The sequence below is a fragment of the Triticum aestivum genome, chromosome 6B (genome assembly GCF_018294505.1).
Source record: "Triticum aestivum cultivar Chinese Spring chromosome 6B, IWGSC CS RefSeq v2.1, whole genome shotgun sequence".
In the NCBI taxonomy this organism is placed as follows: domain Eukaryota; kingdom Viridiplantae; phylum Streptophyta; class Magnoliopsida; order Poales; family Poaceae; genus Triticum; species Triticum aestivum.
In genome coordinates this window covers 224,744,723-224,759,585 of record NC_057810.1, presented here as the reverse complement: position 1 = coordinate 224,759,585, position 14,863 = coordinate 224,744,723, and the positions used below count along the sequence as shown (strand labels likewise).

Below are 14,863 nucleotides of genomic sequence, written 5' to 3'. Positions count from 1 at the left end.
TGCTTAGCACAAAGATCAGCCGAACTATTACAGTCCCGTGGGACATGTTTAACTGAAAATGAGATAAAACATGAAGCTATTTCCCCAATTTCATCTAAGATAGGCGCTGCAACGGAACGGGCTTTGTTGCGCGACGACCAGAGGTTGACCACCTCTAAACAATCCACTTCCATCACCACATGTGAGAAACCCTGAAGTTGTGCAAAGATGACGCCCTCCCGTAGAGCGAGTGCCTCGGCGATGAGTGGATCGGTAACCCCATCAAAGGGTTTGCTCCAAGCTCCCATGAAGGCGAGATGAGACCGGGCCACCCCGCCCCCTCCTCCCTTGCAAGCTTCATTGCTGATGGCTCCATCAGTATTGATCTTAATCCAGCCCACATCAGGTGGCCTCCAGCATTGTCCGTCAGGGATTTTGCGACTGTTTGTAGGAATATCTAGCAAGAGCAAATCATCCCTGACCATTTTGATTGACTGGACCGGATCAAACACATCCTAATCATGAGTCCATCTATTGCGTGTTGTCCGAATCGCATGCATGACCGTAATCAGCTTACAGCATCGTGTTCAGAAAATATTCCATCCAGCACAATATCCTTCGCCCACGTAATCGGATGTAGGCGAGGAAGCTTCAGATCAAGGATCTCTCGCGCAGCCACCCAGTATTGCTTAGCATGTGAGTAGTGTAAGAGTGCATGCTGCAAATCCTCCATCCTGGCTTGGCATAGTTCACAGCGAGCCATTGTGCGTATATGGCGTCGTTGCAAATTGGCGTAGTCAGGGAGAATTCCCTTAAGTACTCGCCACCAAAATACCTGAACTCTTGGAATCACTTTTAGCTTCCACAAAGCTTTTCACAAGTGTTGATCTGACATTGAAGAGCCTGCTACCGTCCCTTCCTCTTGAGTTAAACGCTCTTTATGAGTCATAAGAGCTCGGTATGCCATTTTAACGGAGTATACACCTGATTTTTCCAGAGCCCACGCATAGAAATCTTCGCCTCATGCCCTTCTCAAAGGAATATTCAGAATTGCATCGGCGTCAGGAGCTAAAAAGTTGTTGCATACCATTTGGATGTCCCATATACCTCTTTGTTGATCAATCAGTTCAACAACCTTGTCGAGTTGCGCATTCCCAATACGTCCTATTGGTTTCATCGTATCTGTACCGGGAATCCATCAGTCTGTCCATATAGATATGGATTCTCCTATACCCACTCGCTTAATTAGTCCCGTGTCCAAAGTTGCACGCCCCGCTGTAATGGCCTTCCACGTGGCAGATGCAGATTTAGGAGCTTGGGCATCCTCGAAGTTACATTTAGGAAGGTATTTCCCCTTCAACATCTTGGAACATAGCGACTCCGGGTGTGAGATGAGGCACCGGCCTTGCTTGCCTAGCAGCGCAATGTTAAATTGCTGCATATCCCGGAACCCTATGCCTCCTCTCTCCTTTGGTGCAGTCAGCTTATCACATGACAACTAGTGTAAAGATTTCTTGTCTATGGAGTTGCTCCACCAGAACTGTGCCATGCCTGCTGAAAGTTGTTTCAGTATCTTCTTTGTCAGCAAAAAGCGTCACATACTGAAAGTAGGGATAGCCTGAACAATGGACTTGAGTAGAACTTCCCTTGCAGCACAGGCCATACCTCTCTCGGACCATCCTTGCATCCTTCCACGACTTCTCTCTACAATGTGATTAAAGGTACCACTCGTTATTCGTCCAACCGCCGTGGGAAGGCCAAGATATCTCTCTGTAAAGGCTTGTACAAAAAATCCAAGGACCTGCTTTATCTCCGTCCTTAGTGGATGAGACACATTAGGACTGAAATAAACTGAACTTTTCTCTCGATTAACCGCTTGTCCTGAACATGCAGCATATATTCGAAGAACTTCATTCAATCTAGCTGCACTTTGCTGAGTTGCTTTCATGAAGATTAGGCTACCCCAATTGTTCATCAATGTGTAGGCCACCCCAATTGTTTCCCTCTATCAATATGTTTCCCTCTATCAATGTGTAGGCCACCCCAATTGTTCATCAATGACGTGAGGCCTTCTGCACATATTAGAAAGAGAAAAGGGGACATGGGATCACCCTGACGGAAACCCTGAGAAGGAGTAAAGAACGGGAGAAGTGTTCCATTCACCTTGACTGAAAACCGGACTGAAGTCACACACTTCATAACCAGTCTCACAAACTTGTCACAGAAACCCAACTTAGTCATCATGGCCTCCAGGTAGTGCCACTCTACACGGTCGTAGGCCTTGAGCATATCAAGTTTTACTGCACAAAACGCTTGCTTGCACTTCTTCTTCTTTTTCATTGCATGCACACTCTCATAAGCTACCAAAATGTTATCTGTGATCAAACGTCCTGGTACAAATGCACTCTGCTCAGCACCTATAATCTCATCCATCAAGCCACAAAGCCTGTTTGAACACACCTTCGCAGCAATTTTATATAACACTGAACATAGTGAGATGGGCTGGTACTGTGAAATCTTCTGGGGGTTACGAACCTTTGGGATAAGAGTGATGATCGTGTCGCTTAGGCCAATTGGAAAATCTCCCCCATCCAGAAACTCAAGGACTGCCTTGGTAATATCATCCCCCAAGACATCCCAGTGTTGCTGAAAAAACCCAGCGGTGAATCCATCCACACCTGGCACCTTGGAAGGAGCCATCTGGAAGAGCGCAATCTTCACCTCCTCCGATGTATGCTGCTTTTCAAGAGACTCGTTCATTGTCGCGGTTACACGGGCTGGGACATACGCTAGCAGTTCATCCATAACATTGTACCCTTGCGAGGTATACAATGATTGGTAAAACCCCATGATTTCAGGATTTCTGTTGGGTCAACACACAAAGATCCATCAGACTTTTCCAGTGACGTAAACCGGTTGATCCGAGTTCGTTGAGCAGCTTGTGCTTGAAAAAACTTTGTGTTCCGGTCCCCTTTCTGCAGCCAAAGAACTCTTGATCTCTGCTTCAACCAAATTTCCTCTTGTCGCAAAGTTTCTCGAAGTTGAGCTGCAACTGCTTTCTCCTCATTGCACGGGCCTCTGCCAATCGAGGTTGCATGTAGCTGCTCTAATCTCTTCTGCAATTTCTTGACCCGTTTTGATATATTACCAAACTCCCGGTCTCCCCAGGAACCTAAAGTCTCCTGTACAGCCGACAGAGCTTGTACCACACCTGCTAGGCCCTCGTTGCCGGCTCCCGATTTCCATGATCTGTTAATTAGATCATCATAGTCACTATGTGACTGCCATACATTTTCATATCGGAAGGAACGTTCACCTCGAGGCCAAAGACTTGATTGCTCTCTTTTCAATTCTATCAGCACATAGCAATGATCTGACTTGGTTGAGCTAATATGCTTTACATTGGAATGAGCAAATAACTGGAGAAAGTCGTTGTTCGCAAAGACTGTGTATAAGTGCGCTTTGACATTTGCTTCCCCTTGCTGTTTATTATCCCATGTAAAAGGTACACCTCTCCACCCAAGATCCCAGAAGGAGCAGTAATCAATTGCCTCACGAAATGCACGCATCTGCCACTCCGGCCGAGGATGCCGACTGAAGTGTTCATCTGTGAACATCGTCTCATTGAAATCTCCGATGCACAGCCAGCCTTCATGTTGGATTGCATGTAAAGTTCGCAAGAAGCCCCAGCTGTGGTGCCTATTTTCAGCTCGGGGTTCTCCGTAGAAACCTGTGAGACACCAGAAAGGAAGATCAAGATCCTTCTTTCTGACTTGCACATCTATATGTGCTCGGCTATAGTTCTTCAGATCAACTTCAACATCATTAGTCCAGAACAAACCAACACCGCCACTTAAGCCGCTGCTATCGACAACAAAACAACCACTGAAACCCAACACATTCTTCAATTTTTCCACTCGTTTTCCGCTGATCTTCGTTTCCATCACAAAGAGCAGGGAGGGACCTTCTTGCTTTACAATCTTGCAAAGCTCTCGAACTGTCGATGGGTTCCCAAGCCCACGACAGTTCCAACTCATGCACTTCATTGGGATGGGCAGGGCTGGCTCGCAGCTCCTGCCGAATTATCTGGGGTTGGTCTTTTCTTTTTGGGAATCCTTACATAGTCATTGCCCGTCTCATCATTTCCTTCACCATCTACTGCTGTTGAACTCTCTGGGTTATCAATTTTTTCCTTCGCTGCTCCTCACTTGTCAACTCCCACCTCCAGGGTAGATATTTGGTGATACGGTACATGAGATGCTCCCTTGATACGCGACCATGTGGGTCGTTCGATCTGGACTGGAGGCACAAGATTGAGCTGGTTCACCTGATGTTGCCATTTATGCAAAACACACCCTGGTTTATTCCATGATTCAGCGACAAACTGCATATCCGTCTGTTCCGTTCGCTTCTTGGTCAATTTAAATACATTATAACTGTGCATCTTAGGAGCTCTCTCACGTAATCATTGATTTTGGCCGTCAGATCAATTGTCCCCGTCATTCTTGTTCGTCGGGTGCGCCAGCCTGGATGTCCAAGGCCCGCTACTCTGGGAGCAAAATTGGAGACGTCTCGTTCATTTCTTGATGGACGGTCCACGTGTGCATCATAAAAGTATGCGACGGCTCTGGGGTCCGGGCGATGCTACCCTCCCCGCACCTCGCTCCTCGATCAATCATCCTGCCTGACCCCTCCCCTCTCCTCCCCTCCCAATCTTGGCCTAGGGCAAACCATAGTGCGCCGTCGAGTAGTCTCCCTAGGTGATGCCCACCTCCGAGCTCCCATCCCTCTTGACGATCTCTCTCCTCTCGTGTTCCTAGGTCTCACGCCTCCCCTCTTCTTCTTTTCACGGGCAAAAGGTCAAGCCATCTAAGCGGCGGCCGGAGGCATCGAGATGGATCCCTCGTCATGGTTCCAGGCTTCAAGTTATTGCTGGAAGGGGATGGACGAACTTCTGACGATGGCACGAAACCCTCCACCACGGAGGCCATCCCTCTCTGGATCATCCTGGCTGCAGGCAGCGGACAATTGGTAGCCTCCACCCCACAACCAGGTGCCCCCATCTTCCCTGGAGTGCCCTGAATCCTCACCCAACTGCTTCACCATTAGCCGACTTGTCGACGACCAGATACTAGCTTCAAGGAGGCTCAAGTGTCACCACCCCTATTGCTCCTCCCCGTACTTGCTGAAATTCGTTGCTGATGTTCCAGAGTCGATCAAGGCACTTCTCGGAACATACTTAAAGGTAATATTTGTCCTTTTATCATCTGGGAAACACAGGTCACTGATTTTGTTATTAACTTTATTACTCAAACTGTAACTGGCAAAATTGTTACTAAATTTACCTCTCTTAGTCAGGCTTTTATTAACACTTGTAACGACTTGCCCAATTTCTGCTGAATGTAATGTTGGATATAATAATTCAAGACAATGATTATTCAAAGCCAAAAGTAAGGGTGGTCCTGCATTAAATTTGTCTTGTTCATCATCCTCAGTTTTTTGGATATTCTTTATTAACTACATTTCTTGATCTTATAAGTACTTACAACATACTACGTTGATACTAATACAGAGATTGAGACACTGAAAATGTATTGTTATAATGGACTTATCGAGCAAGGAGAGACACAAGCAAGCTTTTTTTTAAGAGCCGAATAAGTTATCTTCTCCACCATGTGGCGAAGCCAGGCTATAACTGTGTAGTCGCTTGACTACACAGGTTTTTCGTACGACATCGACCCCCGATGTATTCCAGTCTATTAGTACTGATGCTATACATATCAATGTATGCATTGTCGCAAAGTACTACTGCCATAGATATGTTGGTTTCTAAGAAAGTACGATGTTTTTATTCCTGTTTATGATCTATTTTTTTTTCATTAATGAAGCTTGACATCACATGGTTTTGATCCTGGCACCGCCACTGTCACCATGGCCCCATGACGTTGCCTTTTACTGATGGAACAACTCTGGTTATTTTTGCAAGTCGTGGTGAAGTGATGAGGAAATATAATAATGTATGATTTGTTGTGATGACCATAAAAATAAAGATACCTGAGACAGGTATGTTCCGTTGGCTGTAGCAATTATTGAATATTTGCATTTGTAAATTGTACTCCCTTCGTCCGGAAATACTTGTCGCACAAATAGATAAAATTGTATGTATCTAAAACTAAAATACATCTAGATACATCCATTTCCATGACAAGTATTTTCGGACGGAGGGAGTATATCTGCTAGAATTGTGCACAACTTGTTAGTGCTACATGATAATAAAGGTTAGGGATGGTGAAACTATGATTGTTCGCTTAATTGATAACTATGCATCCTAAAAGGGCATCAGGATGCATCCTTGCCAACATTTTGAGTGAGATTATAATACCTGTAGGATCCCTATGTTGATTTTGTTGTCGCTACTGCACACCATTCACTGTGCTAACAGAAGCAAATATATATGAATCTTGGGATTAAGAATTCATCGATATCTGTATGATAAGGTTATTTAGAACAATTCCTTGAGTAATGTTACTGACCGGGAGTTCCTGCAGATTTTGCTTCACCATGCATAATTAAAATTTGGCTATTCACAACCCTTCAGCTGCCGTAGATGATGCATGGGCACTGGAGTAAATATGTTAACTACTCCCTCCGTTCGTAAATACAAGTCTTTTTAGAGATTTCACTACGGACTACATACAAAGCAAAATGAGTGAAATCTACACTTTAAAATATGTTATACATCCGTATGTAGTTTGTATTGAAATCCTAGAAAGACTTATATTTAGGAACGGAGGGAGTATAAACTAAACTGTTGATTCACTAACTACTTTTTGCAACTATCTTCAGCAAGGATAAACTAAATATGATTCTTTCTTGAGTTTTTTAGGCAATGCTTAATCCAGAATTCATAATAGATCAGTTGTTAAGGTTATACTGAACCACAAATTTATTACTAGGGTAGAACTATAGTCTATTAATTAATTTTTTAAGTCAATTAATGCCCGCGTCTTACTAGAAATTTACAAAACATTAGGCTCTTCAGAAGCTTCTTACTAAAAATGAAGGCCCTTCAGAATCTATTGCATGTATATGCTCACGTCATGTGCATGTTTGTCTTCCTCTATTTTTCAAATGCTTAGGAATCATTTGCGGAAGTATTGTAGCCTGTAGACATGTAGGCGTTGAGCTCATCAGCTAAACACTAATGCAAGCAGGGTTGTAAGGAAGATAATATATAGGTTTCGATCTGCTGAGAGGTCATGCAATTCTTCCCTAATCTCATCTTAGTTCAGATTTACCTTGAAAACATTGCATGGATTTTTGCACATAAAAGCTACATCCTCTGTACGAAATTGTAAGACTTTTTTTGTTTTGCATAGGGCATAAAAATGTCTTACATTTTGTTATAGTGTACTTTATTTCTTTAACTTCTTACATTTCAATTATAGGTAAGATATGTGCCATGCTTAATGAAGAAGCATGACAGTTTCATGGGCGAGTTTTTGTTTTCCAACCATGGACATTTTTCTTCGTGAGAGAACTTGACACTCCTAGCTTGTGTAACGAATGACTTTACCTGATACGTTGTACACATCTTTGCAGGGGCTGTTGCAAGACATAGGAAAAGAATTCAAGTCAATGTCGATCTAAGATGAGGTCAGAAACCAAAGATGAAGCATTTACATATATAACTTTGACTTTCTGAAATATAAGAATAATCATCTGTGTTTTTCTTTCAATTTGGAAATCAGTACGATGATCATTAATCAGAGATACATACATGCATGTAATTTCAGCTTTGGGAGTTAGATCCATCAATTATGTGACATGCCATGAAGTGTGTACTACGCCACTAAGAAGAGCATAGATTTCATCCGGTGCCTTTAGCAGGGTTAATCCGTATATCAATGTTTCATCAATTCATGAATTTATAACTCTTGCTTTTCCTACATATTTTTATTCAGGTTACCGCTTCGATGTGTTCTATTGTTATGTCACGTTTTGACCTTTTCATTTGGAAGTAGCCATAAGTTACAAACTAAAATGGGAATAACATGTCCTACCTTAGTATTTTTCTCTCTGTGTTGTTAGTTGCTACTTACCAGACTACCAACGCTTCAAAACAAAATAAAAAATTTACATGAAAAAACTTTTTCAGACTATTTTATCCCTTTTAATATATTATTTTCATCTATATTGCTTTTGTCTTTTTATATTTACACAAGTTCTTACCATTAAACCCATTAACAGTCGCGCAAGGAGCGTCCGCTCGCATGGTCCACGTGGCCAGAAGGGATTCGCAATGTGCTACTGTTCAAACTGTAGAGGAATATTTCCAGGTAGCTTCCTCTCTGAATCCATCGCCATCGCCCGCTTCTCTTTACCCACGCACGCAACCTCCTCCCCTGCCTCAATGGCCGCCGCTCTCGTCTCCTCTTTTCCTCTCTCCCTCTCTCGTTTCCTCTCCCATGTGACCCGCCGCCACGGGCGTCGCCAGCGGGAGAGTAGACGGCTCCGCTCTCCCACGCAGCCACACAAACGGCGTCGCCTCGAGGGAGGAGTGGGTGGGAGGAGAAGACGGCGGCGGCGTTTTCGTTCTGTGATTTGCCTCGCACGTGCGGCGGTGGATCGATCCGGTTGCCCGCCGCCGTTGTCGCCTGCTCTCCCCACTCGCGTCACCCGACCCTAGAAAGCTCACGGCCTCACGGGGACAAGGTCCGCGTTGGCGGGCGCGGAGGAGGGGGAGATCTCGGACGACGGAGACGGCTCCGCCGCTGCGGGGCGCGGCAGCCGGAGCGGGTTCGCCACGGAGATGGCCGTTCGCGGCGTCGCCCTCGGGGAGAGAAGGGGAGGGGAGGGCCAGACGAAGAGAGGAGGGAGAGGGAGAAGGCGAGCCCATGGAGAAGTGCCACCGCAAGCAGATCTTGCCGTCGGCGGCAAGAAGGCCACGCCCCCCTCCACCTCGTGCGTTCACCCAGGTACACAACCATCTTCCTTCTCCATCTGCTATGACTTGCAGACAATCGAAGCAGTGTATTGTGCTAATCAAAAGAATATATATCCATAGACGGCACAGAAGGTGGGACAGAATGATAGTATGAGGCTAGACCACATTTTTGTGTGGCCGATAATCTAATTTTTGTTCATTATTCTTTTCAGCAGTGGAAGCAATGCCCTTTTTCCCCTGTTGAGAGATCAAATCAAATTGCACCGGTACGCCATGCCGCCACCAATTTGATCATGCAAACCTGATGAAGATAATGTATTATGTGTGGCCATTCATGCAGAGTATGTCTGGTTCGCCGGCCACTATCTTGGATACGAATGATCTAAATGATACCAAAATCTTAGCATCAATGTATCGCTGCAATTTTCTGTGTTATCTGATTTAGCTGCAGGAATTGTTGTATCTTTGCCTTTCTTCCTTCATATTCTACTAGATGGGTGCTACTCACTGTTGAAGTATTTGTCAGTTATACCGATTGTGTTGTTGTAATTTTCTCAGCTCTACCCTTTGAACTTTTTTTATTTGTATCATTGCTGTTAGATATTTTGGCGCCTGGAAATAATAATAATAATAGGAGATGCTGTACATACAGCAGCATCCATCCTCACTAAACAGTTGTAGTACTGGTTGTGGCTGATCTTGTTTGCCAGGTCCTTTATCAATTCTGCCTGTTCTGGTCTAAAATATCTATTCCTTCCTATCCTAACTCATTGGGTTAATCTAGGAGGTTTCTCATTGGAGCCAATAGCAACAACCTCATGTTTCATATGTTTTAATTTGTGAGTTCTGACATTCTTCATTATCTGCATATGAAATCTAATCCCTCCGTCCCAAAATATAAGATCATTTTTAACACTATTATAGTGTCAAAAATGATCTTATATAATGGCACAGAGGGAGTATTTCTGAACCTATATGAGATGCATACATTTAGTATTACCAGTCCGAGCTTCAGAGAAAGACTAACCAATACATGATTTTTTTTGCAAGGAACCATTACATGATCTCATGGTAGTAGATGGTTATATATTTTTGCTCCACATTGCATTGTTATGTTCAGAATATATTCATGCCTTAACAATGCAGCTGGAAGCGATACACGTGTTCACTGAACTGGATTTTCTTACTCAACAAAATATATTGTGAGGCTTGAAAAATAGTTTCTTGAAGCAAATGCTGGAGAGTATAGCTATAGTGACTAATTAAACATGGCAAGTAATTTTGCATGCCCTCTTAGTTTTATTTTGTACATCTTCTTGGAGTTTTACTCCATTAAATTTCATTTGAGCACATGCATTTACTGTATGAGATATTAGTCATGTGTAAACCTTCAGTTAGCTTTGCTGGCACTGTATTGCTGTTATTTTCATAGTGAATAGAATTGGGGACATTGTACATTTTGTGATGTTAACAAGGATCTGAGAATGCATTTCTTAACTAAGTCCTATGATCTGCTTAGTAGTGTGTACAAGATGCTGCGTCCTTTCTCTTACTGTTGGTTGCAGAGGCTGTACCTAAAGGCTAAAAGGATACTGGAGCTTATGAACGTGGAGAAACTCAGAAGGGAAAATATTGCAACTCATCTACAGGTATTGCGGTATGGCATTTACTTCCATAATGACCTTACTATTCGAGTGTTATGCCTTCCATCCATGATTCATGAGCATTTGATGCAGAGAGAGAGAGAAACTTTTACAGAATTGGTACCAATATTATCTGCAAAGTGGCCTTCTTATCCTGTATCAAATTAAGAGGGCCAACTTTTGATCAAAGATTTTTTGAAAGATATATTTTTATGCAGTAACCCACTTCAGATGATGGATTACTAATTTTTTTTTAGTATTTACCTTCCTTACATATACATGATTTAGACCATTTATGTATATATTGCCTTCAGCTCATGGTCAAATTCATTTATGTATTTCTTCTACTGGTGAGTGTTACAACTAAACCGGTCAGGGCCTTATTAAAAGTATCTTAGACCTTCCTGTAAATAGACAGTCAAAGCTTTCTTATTAAAAATCTCTACATTTATGTTTGAAATATTTATGTTGCATCAGCTCACATTATTCTTTTTTGTATAACATGACCCTTTGATTCAGTTATTTGGGTTCATTGCTGAACTTTGTACTGGTTGTTCATTTGTATAGCTTATGGCAAGGTACATATTCTATTTAGCATTCATGTTTACCATTGGTTATGGGTTAAAGTCAGTAAAGATGGCATATTCGCATGTTTGCAAATCACTTTTGCTGTATATAAGCGCCATCAAGGATCAAGACCCGTGGACGTGTGCAAGCTAGATAAGTACGCACATGAACGCTCAGGAGGCGTGCCAATGGCACGCCCCAGCCACTAGTTCTACATACAAAATAGACGGGGCGGCAACGCGCGCCATCATGGTCTAGTTCGATTCACAGCTCCTCCACCTAGGGCATCTCTCCTGCCGCCGCCGGCAGGCCACCATGGCATGCCCCATCTACTGTTGCTAGCACAAATCCAGCACAGCCTATAGGCTCTCGCACGCGTGTCGATTCCTTCGCCCAGATCCGTTAAGTTTCATGGGAGCCGAGACGGATCTGTCCGCGCCGCCGCTGAAGCTGACCGTGTCCCGGGAGCCGGAGACTCTCTTCAAAGACGAACAGGTAAGATTTTGAACCAGGCCTGAGTTGTAGTCCGTGCTTGTCCGCTGCCCTTTCCTCCGGAAGTGCAACACATATCTGTGGAGCCGTGGAGGCGTGCTGCATTTGGTTAGTTCATCCTCTAATTTCATAGTGCCGTGTATTGATCTCTACAATGTAGCCCATAATGGTTGGAAGTCTGCCATGATGTGGCTAAAATTATGAACTGAAAGCCAACTGTTGCAGTTGTATGCCAACAATGAAAGAAGTGAAAAAATTATGCAAGTAAAGCTATATCTAATGTTAATTGTAGTTATGAAAAATTCCATGTCCCGCAATGCAATCTTAGCAGATAGTAAAGTTAGTTTGGAGCATATATATGCAACAGTATATTTTTAATCCTGGCATAATCAGAAGATTGCTTGCTACATGGACCAAGTTCTCGTTGAGTCACTCTCTTACAGCATCTCGCAAATCATGAAATCTAGTGTTCCTTAAATGTTGGCTGTTGCTTTCTCTCCTAACATGTCTAGCTGAATTATAAACATAATCTATCTTATAGAGTGTCATAGAATGTTTCTTACATATGGGAGTTGGAAACCACATGCACAGCCTAGCACAAGTTCAGACCAAGTGCATTATTAGTCCAGCCGGCCAGATGAACCCCAAGAATATTTTGACTATCAGAAATCCCAGTAGAATTCTATGTCAGACTGGGACAACTGAGTACTAGAAATCTATGTAGTTGTTCTCACTTCACAGCAGCTGGACTTAGAAAAGTTCGATGACTCCAAAATAGTTTTTTCAGTATAATAAACTAAGTTACTGACCATTTATGTTAAGCAAAGATTTACTGTGCATTAGCGTCCACCCAAAAAAATCTTTGGGAACGACTAGAACCATGCATTGCTGGCTCACATCATTTTGTAGATTCGAAACAATTTGGGAACATGTGACTAATATAAAAACTTTTTGTTTGACCCAGCTTAGGTAATTGTTTTACTGCCATTTCAGCATGATTGAGTTTCTTCAGTCAAAAGATAGGCTTTCTTTGTCGTTTAACAAATGTTATAGGTAAATACGACATCAAAACACATTTTTTTTGCACATGGACATCAACACTGTTTAGATTCTTAGTAAGAGAACAATGCCATGGAGGGTGAGCAACAAAGTGTTCGTACTTGGCACACTGAACAATGACTGCTACTTTCTTGGTTATCTATGTACCAAGTGTAATACTCGTGGCGCCAGCCGTGTCTGGTTCTGTTCTTCTGAGTTCTCCGTCTGAGTCGGAGCTGCGTTGTCTGGCTGTAGGTCGACATGTTGTCGATTAGGGTGGGCTTTGCCCTGTGTGTTTCAGTCTTTGGGAGTGGGCTTGGCCCTTGTTGTTCCGGTTTTTGCCCGGTTTTCCGTAATTAACTGGGCAATTCTCTTCTGCTTAATTAATAGACGAGGCAATCTTTGCCTCCGTTTCGAAAAAAAGTGTAATACTCGTGTGCAAGTTCTTGCCATTTAAAAATTTATGTCACTGCTGCATGTAGCATCAGATGCCTATTAGAGCTAGTTGCAGACATAGTTAAGTTTCACTTTTTTGCATGTTTTAGCAGTGTTATCAGCTGATATCAAAATAATCAGCTGTTCTAATCCTTGATTTTGTCATGTAGGTGTGTGCTTTTGTGCTTGCCATGAGGAGAGTAAGGGCTCATCAAGTGGTCTGTGGTAAAGTTGTTTTGTTTAGCTATGTGAATTTGTGAACTAAAATGGTATTCTTGTATACGTTTCGGATGTATTCCCTATAGAAATGGTACTCTTATATATATATATGGTCACAATGTGGTACTCTTGTGAATTACTGGAGTACAAGATAAAGATGTCAGCATGTGGTGCACCTTTATTTGTTGAAGTGATTTTGTTTTCAGTGGTCTTTTGATGCTACGAACTCCACCTATGTCTTCTAGGCATAGCCGGTCCCAAGCCTGGGTAAAGGAAGAGGGTTGTGATAGGCTTGGCGAGCCAACGTAAAAACTAGCCAGTCCCATAGGCATGAAACCCATTTGAGCGAGAGTAGTACTAGGATGGGTGACCTCCTGGGAAGTCTTCGTGAAAGACTTTCATATCTAAGGGTTGTGATAGGCTTGGCGAGCCAACGTAAAAACTAACCAGTCTTTTGGGTACGGAACCCATTCGGGCGAGAGTAGTATTAGGATGGATGACCTCCGGGGAAGTCCTCGTGAAAGGCTTTCATATCTAGCCTACCCCAACTTGTTTGGAATAAAAGGCTTTGTAAGTGGGAAGTGGTCTTTTGATGCTACGAATGGGTTTTCGTATTTGCCTTGTCATCAAATAATGCTCATGATTATTGTATTACCATTGCCTTGCTAAAGTCCTGCTTTGAGGATAGTGAGCAATGCAAACAGATGGCAGTACATTTTTTTCTGCTTATACTTACTTTGCAACTCATTCTGAAAAAGGAATAGCATGCCTGCACTCAATCTGTACTCTGCATTCCAGTGAAGAATTCTGTTGCAGAAAATGAATTATGTACGTTACGCAAATGTCCCCCTCAATAATCTGGTGTAAATTTGCTTAATCTGCTCCTCTTTATTGACACTGGATGTTGGCAGGAGTAACCGAGCCACTAGGATGCCCAGTTCAGTACAAAATCCTTTTTTTTTGTACATAATCTGTTTTTATTTTTTTTTGAGAATTGTACACAATCTGTTGTTGAAACGTTGAGATCTGTTGTGATTTTGCAAGGCCTTACGGGGGCAACATGCAAATATACCAAGGGTGTGTGTGTAAACAATAAGAGAGTTGATCCTATCCCTACATGCAGATCCAACGCACCATGAGGCCTTGGAGCATGGTATCATGGGAGGCACGGTGGCACTGGATATTTCCCCCCACCTCCACTAGTACGCTGCCAATTCGTCCTTTCGCTTAGGTCGAGCTCATGAATTGGATAGCCGTGCCGGACCCTGCCGTCGTTTGTATAGGGCAGGAGTTTGTGCGGTAGTTGATAAGAGAGTCGAGTAAATAACAAAACAAAACCCTATGAAAGACCTAAGAACATCTCCTATAGGCTGTACTGGATTTGTGCTAGCAACAGTAGATGGGGCATGCCATGGTGGCCTGCCGGCGGCGGCAGGAAAGATGCCCTAGGTGGAGGAGCTGTGAATCGAATTGACCAAGAAGCGAACGGAACAGACGGATATGCAGTTTGTCACTGAATCATGGAATAAATCAGGGTGTGTTT

At 43.1% G+C, this 14,863-nt stretch overlaps 1 long non-coding RNA gene across 1 annotated transcript; it reads left to right on the top strand.

Moving 5' to 3' along the window:
* The first annotated feature begins 7,620 nt into the window (after window positions 1-7,620).
* LOC123136679 (uncharacterized) lies at window positions 7,621-13,495 on the top strand. Its single transcript, XR_006467218.1, has 3 exons — window positions 7,621-7,635; window positions 8,230-8,957; window positions 9,139-13,495. It is a non-coding gene; the product is annotated as an uncharacterized lncRNA (long non-coding RNA).
* Window positions 13,496-14,863: the final 1,368 nt, after the last annotated feature.